Source organism: Nuphar pumila, chromosome 4 (assembly GCF_984573655.1).
Source record: "Nuphar pumila chromosome 4, dmNupPumi1.hap1.1, whole genome shotgun sequence".
Lineage (NCBI taxonomy): Eukaryota > Viridiplantae > Streptophyta > Magnoliopsida > Nymphaeales > Nymphaeaceae > Nuphar > Nuphar pumila.
In genome coordinates this window covers 58,364,188-58,371,698 of record NC_143252.1, presented here as the reverse complement: position 1 = coordinate 58,371,698, position 7,511 = coordinate 58,364,188, and the positions used below count along the sequence as shown (strand labels likewise).

General features: G+C 33.9%; 1 long non-coding RNA gene across 1 annotated transcript; it reads right to left on the bottom strand.

Annotated features, from left to right (window-relative positions):
- Positions 1 to 2,480: 2,480 nt before the first annotated feature.
- On the bottom strand, positions 2,481 to 4,880 carry LOC149840237 (uncharacterized). Its single transcript, XR_016431537.1, has 2 exons — positions 4,657 to 4,880; positions 2,481 to 2,674 (listed from the first exon to the last, which is right to left on the bottom strand). It is a non-coding gene; the product is annotated as an uncharacterized LOC149840237 (long non-coding RNA).
- Between the last annotated feature and the right edge of the window lie 2,631 nt (positions 4,881 to 7,511).

Below are 7,511 nucleotides of genomic sequence, written 5' to 3'. Positions count from 1 at the left end.
GGAGAAGAGATAAAACTTGTAATGAAATTGAATTTAAAACTTGAAATCAGGGTGGACTTGAGAGATCCAAATGGTATTAAAAGAAATAGAAATGGATTTAGGGAGTTCAGATGAGATCTGAAAATGGAATTGGTTTTTGAAATCTAGAATTGGGAATGGAATTGGATTCTAGATCTTAAAATGGATTTAGGATCTGAAACCTGAGATCCTAAAATAGAGTTGGACTCTGGGCCCTAAGATGGATTTTGGATCCGAAGTCTGAGATCCAAAAGTGGAGATTTGTACTTGGAAATCTGGATCCAAGTTAGGATTAGGATCTAACTTTGGATTTGGACTTTGAAAGTCCAAATGGGACTTTTGAATATGGATCTGGGTTTGAAAACCCAAATTGAATTTAAGATTTAGGAAAGGATTTAAGCTTCGAGATTCAGACTCAATCTCAAACTTTGATTTTTGAATTTGAAGATAGGAAGATAAACTTGTTTTTTATTTTGAAGATGAATCAGAAACTTCAAAGTTAAATTGAACTTTGAAATTTGAATTTTTTAATTTGAATTAGAAATTTAAAGTTTGAATACCAAAATGATTTTGGAATTTTAAAGTCAAATTGGACTTTGAAATTGAGATAGAGTTGGAATTTGAAATACAAGATGATTTTGAAGTCTTCAAAGTCAAATTGGACTTTGAAATTAAAATTTTCAAATCTTGTTGAGAAATACAGTTGATATTGAATTTATGAATAGGATTTGATCTGAGAAATGAAGAAAAAAATCACTTTGAATTTTTGAAAAGGAATTTTGAAAATATGATGCGATTCTATCCTAAATGATGAATGATTTTAAATAGTTTTGAAATTAGATTTTGAAAAGCTATTCTATTCTTTAAATGAATTGAAATAAGATTGAAGATATAATACATTCCTGACTATGGTCATTGAATGTATTATATAATAATCTATATTTAAATTCAAGTGAAGAATAAAACATATTTTGGTGCTTTTATAGAGTTTAAAATGAAATTAACTCTCAATATACCCCGACTATGGACATTGGTATATATATTGAATTAATTTTAAATTAAACTCTGATAAAAGAGGAAAATATTTAAAGAAAATATGATGAATGTTGAAAAGGATCCAGTGTGGATCTAGTGTTATTTTATAAAAGATAAGAATCCTAAGTTTTGTTTACATCCTGACTATGGCCATTGATATAAATCATCAACTTAGGGTTAATCACCTTTTATGAAAAGGTGCACGTGCCATTCGTATTTCACCATTTGTGAGTTTTTAGAAGAAAAAAAAAGCATGAAAAACAAACTATTTATGACATCTACAATGCTCATTCATTTTAATCTAGAACTTGGAAATGTAAAGAATTTTCATTGATCACCTAGCTATTACAGATTTCACTAGGTTTGAAATTACAAAGCTTCTAATTCCCAAAGGAAATAAACATATCTCACCCATTTCCTGCAAAATTCAAGTTAGCAATATCCAAATATAGAAAGGACACATCATGCTAAGATACACACCTATCTATCTAAGGGCTAACTAAGGATATGCACATTTGGAATGCATGAATGACACCCTAGCTCTATGAGAAATTGGGTATAACCACATATACCAAACCAATAGGAGAGTTATATATTATGATGCCCATGATAGTGTTAAGGCCTATTATGTAAATGCCAAGGACAGAACATATACTAGAACCAATGTTAATATGTGCCATAAAAGGCTGAAATTGCTGCTATATATACTTGGTAAGGCAATATTTAGGAAAACATTAAGGAGCAGTCAGACATTTTATGGTAAAAATGACCAGCAATTAGAAAGGGGATTCAGAATTAATACCCAACAGTAGACAAAGACACATCAACACTCAGTTAAACTTAGTTACAAGACTTAGATGTAAAATTCAAAAGAAAAACAACAGCTATAACACTCTATCTTGACGCACTATTCTAACACAATGCTAACTATATACACTACACTGCCTAATACATTGCTAAGATAGACTACCCATATGATCACTACAACAAAGCAGTGGATTAGCGACGACCACATTCCGTCGCGAATCCGTCGCTAACATGGTTAGCGACGGATTAGCGACAACGAGGCGACAGTATGCTTACGTTGCGAATATTTTGACGCTAACTGGCGACGGAATAATTCCGTCGCCAGGTCCGTCGCTAATTGCGATGGAATAACGAGCGCTATATTCCGTCGCCAATCTGCCGATACTAAACGACGACCATGGCTTGGCGACGGATTTACTGCCGTCGCTATGCCGTTGCTAGATTAATATGAATAGCGACGGATGGTTCCGTCGCTAATCCGTCGCAAACACGAAAAAAAATAAAAAAAAAATTATTTGAAAATTAAATACCGAGAACTGTACAATTTCTATTTCCTGTACAATTTATATTTCCTGTAAATAAAAAACAAAGCACACAAAAAAATTCATATAACAAGAATCTACAACAATTAATCGTTCCACCTTAAAATTAAGAAGTTTAATTATTTACAATTCAATAATTACAATTAGGAAAAATAAAAAATATAGAACTTCTTCAACACAGTCCTCTAATCATCGCCAAGATTTTGTGCGTCTTCTTGTTCATTGTCTTTATCTGTCCCTTCAGCTCCACTACGCTGATTATCGCTAGCAGCCTACACAAGAAAAGAACAGTCAGTATTGATAAACAAAATATAATGAAATAAATTACACACTATATGTGATCTAAGGCAATAAAAAAACTCTATATGTGATTCTATCATGCTCATATGTGCTCTAAGGCAGACAAAAAGTTATATATATATATATATATATATATATATATATATATATATATATATATATATATATATATATATATATATATATATATATATGTGATTCTATCATGCTCATATGTGTGCTAAGGCAGTCAAAAAATTGAATATGTGATTATAGCATGTTCATATGTGTTCTAAGGCATCTAGAAAAACTCTATATGTGATTCTACCATGCTCAGATGTGCTTTAAAGCAGGCAAAAAACTATATATGTGATTCGATCATGCTCGTATGTGTGCTAAGGCAGTAAAAAAATTGAATATGTGAATATAGCATGCTCATATGTGCTCTAAGGCAGGCAAAGCAAAAAATTTTATATGTGATTCTATCATAAATGATATATAACATGTTCATATGTGTTCTAAGGCAGTAAAAAAACTCTATATGTTATTATAGCATGCTCATATGTGTGCTAAGGCAGTCAAAAAACTGAATATGTGATTATAATATGCTCATATGTGTTCTTAGGTAGTCAAAAAACTGAATATGTGATTATAGCATGCTCATATGTGTTCTAATGCAGTCAAAAAAACTTTATATGTGATTCTATCATGCTCATATGTGTTCTTAGGCAGGCAAAAAAACTTTATATGTGATTATAGCATGCTCATATGTGCTCTAATGCAATAAAAAAACTCTATATGTTATTATAGCATGCTCATATGTGCTCTAAGGCAGTCAAAAAACTGAATATGTGATTATAACATGCTCATATGTGTTCTTAGGCAGGCAAAAAACTGAATATGTGATTCGAGCATGCTCATATGTGCTCTAATGCAGTCAAAAAAACTTTATATGTGATTCTATCATGCTCATATGTGCTCTAAGGCAGACAAAAAGTTATATATATATATGTGATTCTATCATGCTCATATGTGTGCTAAGGCAGTAAAAAAATTGAATATGTGATTATAGCATGTTCTTATGTGTTCTAAGGCATCTAGAAAAACTCTATATGTGATTCTACCATGCTCAGATGTGCTTTAAGGCAGGCAAAAAACTATATATGTGATTCGATCATGCTCGTATGTGTGCTAAGGCAGTAAAAAAATTGAATATGTGAATATAGCATGCTCATATGTGCTCTAAGGCAGGCAAAGCAAAAATTTTTATATGTGATTCTATCATAAATGATATATAGCATGTTCATATGTGTTCTAAGGCAGTAAAAAAACTCTATATGTTATTATAGCATGCTCATATGTGTGCTAAGGCAGTCAAAAAACTGAATATGTGATTATAATATGCTCATATGTGTTCTTAGGCAGTCAAAAAACTGAATATGTGATTATAGCATGCTCATATGTGTTCTAATGCAGCAAAAAAAACTTTATATGTAATTCTATCATGCTCATATGTGTTCTTAGGCAGGCAAAAAAACTTTATATGTGATTATAGCATGCTCATATGTGCTCTAATGCAATAAAAAAACTCTATATGTTATTATAGCATGCTCATATGTGCTCTAAGGCAGTCAAAAAACTGAATATGTGATTATAACATGCTCATATGTGTTCTTAGGCAGGCAAAAAACTAAATATGTGATTCGAGCATGCTCATATGTGTTCTAATGCAGTAAAAAAACTTTATATGTGATTCTATCATGCTCATATGTGCTCTAAGGCAGACAAAAAGTTATATATATATATATATGTGATTCTATCATGCTCATATATGTGCTAATGCAGTAAAAAAATTGAATATGTGATTATAGCATGTTCATATGTGTTCTAAGGCATCTAGAAAAACTCTATATGTGATTCTACCATGCTCAGATGTGCTTTAAGGCAGTCAAAAAAACTATATATGTGATTATACCTGAGAGGGACCTGGAATCGAAGATCCCCTATCCTGAACAGCGGCCTTGATCTCATTTCGGAGAAAGGGGGCGACGGTGTATTGGAAGTAGTTATTCAGTGATTCATTAATGATCTCGCGTACATCATCACCGGAAAGAATAGTCGGCTGCTTGGAGCTTATGTCGGTGCAAGAAGTCGGTGAGCCGTAACTGGAAGAACCAATAACTGGTGAAGTGTTCATATTACTCCCAAACCCGAACACGCGACCTTTTTTGGGTTCACCTGCTGCAGTCATCCATGCTGTAGGATCAAATGATGGATGCTGAGTAGCGTCTTCGCCATATCGCTCTACCATCTGTTGCTCATATGCCTCCTACAAAATAATGTTTAAAGTATTCATTAATAATTAATGATAACATTATGATAACTTGCATATATATTGCAATGATTATTAATAGAATTAATACATACCGTTGTCGTTCTCGCCTTCTCTGATACGAAGACTCCCGTGGTCTTCCGTTTATGTGTTTCTACAAACACATCCTTATATGGTACACTGCCTCCTTTTTCTGCTTCCTGCGAAGTTAAATGACAAAAGATTTAGTACACAAGTTTGTAAAAATACTTATAAAATTAATATTATATATTGATAAGTTACCATTTTCTTTAAGTGGCTCCCAAATGTCTTAGATCCACCTGTGTGTAGATGGGCTTCGGGCATCTTCGATCGATTTTGTGCAGCCTTCACAGAGCGATTTCTAAATGCATCTCCCGCCCACTTATCGCACATTTTATCCCAGTAATCTCTCCTGATAGTAATAGGACCATGGCCCTTCCACAGTAATGGATCATCTACTACGCCAGATGCTTTTTTTGCTGCAGTCTTCATAGTGTGCAGCATGTCTGCAAATCGATTGACAACCACCTTCTGCCATACCTTCCTTGCATCATTTTCTTCCACCGTAGTTGCGAAGCGATTCGAAGCCTACAAATATTTTAAGAAAGTTAGTAGACATTGCTTAAATAAATTAAATATGAAACACATTAACTATGAGGAACAACTGTATACCATGAATGAGGACCACAATCTGTCTAACACCTCCTTTGGGTACTCTTTCCATTGAGCAACTGGTCCTGGTAGATGTTGAAGAAGTGAATTCCTAATCTCCCGTACTACTTCTTGTGGCTAAAACCTTGTGCTGCACATGAATTGTTACACAGTAAATATCAATATAAAATATTTAAAAGATATGCAATAATTGAAAACAAAATACTTACGGTCGATTATCGATATACACTATTCGAATGAGTCTTCTTGTGCCAGCCTAAGAAGACCCTGTTTCCTGTGTTGGCTGTTGACTTATGCGATCAACTGGTGTAGGTGGGTCGTGTACAGGCGCAACATCATCTGTAAAAAAATACATTAGAAATTCTCAGAATGCGCATTTGAACTAATCAAGCATCCAATTAGTTATATGATATACCTATCATAGGAGCCCGTGAAGATGAAGGCTGAGCCTGGCTACTACTGGATGAGCGACCACTATAACCTCCATGAACCATATTCTAACAAATAACATATGTCATACAATACATTCAAATAATTCACATCAAGTATTACAATGCATTCAAGTCATTCACATCAAGCATTGCAATGCATTCAAATAATTCAAATCATTCACATCAAGTATTGCACTAATTCAAATCATTCGTTAATTGCATAAATTATAATACATTCATATAATTGAAATCATTCACATCAAGTATTACAATGCATTCGAATCATTCGTATCAAGTATTAATATACATTCAAATAAAATTTTTAATCATTCACACGCCTCACAAATAGAGCCTTCTACTCTTGCTTTATTACAAACCTTTTTTTTAGGTCGAACATGCATCTGACAAGAATATACATTTCAAATTTTAAATATCTGTCATTAAAGAGATGTGCTATAAAAAAACATATACCTTTCAAATGGGTACATCCATCGATATTGCACAGGGCCACCAACCATTAGTTCATATGGCAGATGTATGATCAAATGTTCCATAACATCGAAAAATGCTGGCGGAAATATCTTTTCTAACAGACAAACAGTGGTGATGACAGAGTCCTCGAGATTCTTTACATCTGATACAACGACCTCCGATGCGCACAATGTTCTGAAAAATCCGCTCAACTCAGACAATACCCCCCATATAGGTTTGTCTAACATATCATGGAATGCTAGGGGTATCAATCGTTGCATAAAGATATGACAATCATGACTCTTCAACCCATATAACTGTCCATCGTCAATCTTCACAGCCCGAGCAATGTTAGAGACATATCCATCTGGAAATCTCAGTTGTCTCAACCATTGACATACATGTTTTATTTGATCAGGTCCGAGCACGTACTTCGCCTTTGGTTTCAGTACTTTGCCATTATACTCTTTGAGTTCCAATTCTGGTCTTTTACATATTAATTTTAAATCCATACGGGCCTTCGAATTATCCTTCATTTTTCCTTTAATATTCATTACTGTATTGAACACATTATCAAACACATTTTTCTCTACATGCATCACATCCAAATTATGTTGTATCAATAGGGTCGGCCAATACGGTAGTTCCCAAAAAATAGATTTTTTCGTCCAATTGTGATCCTTCCCAAATCCACGGAAGGGTATAGGACTGCGGGCATCTGTTAATACATCTGGAAAGTATCGCAATCTTCTTAGAATCTCTATGCCGGACAATCTTGAGGATGGACCTTCCGTTTCAGTTGTGCCTGCTTTAAATGCATTCTTTTGACGTCGGAACGGATGATCGCTGGGTAGGAATCGACGATGGCACTCAAACCAGCAAGGCTTCCTTCCATGCCTCAAT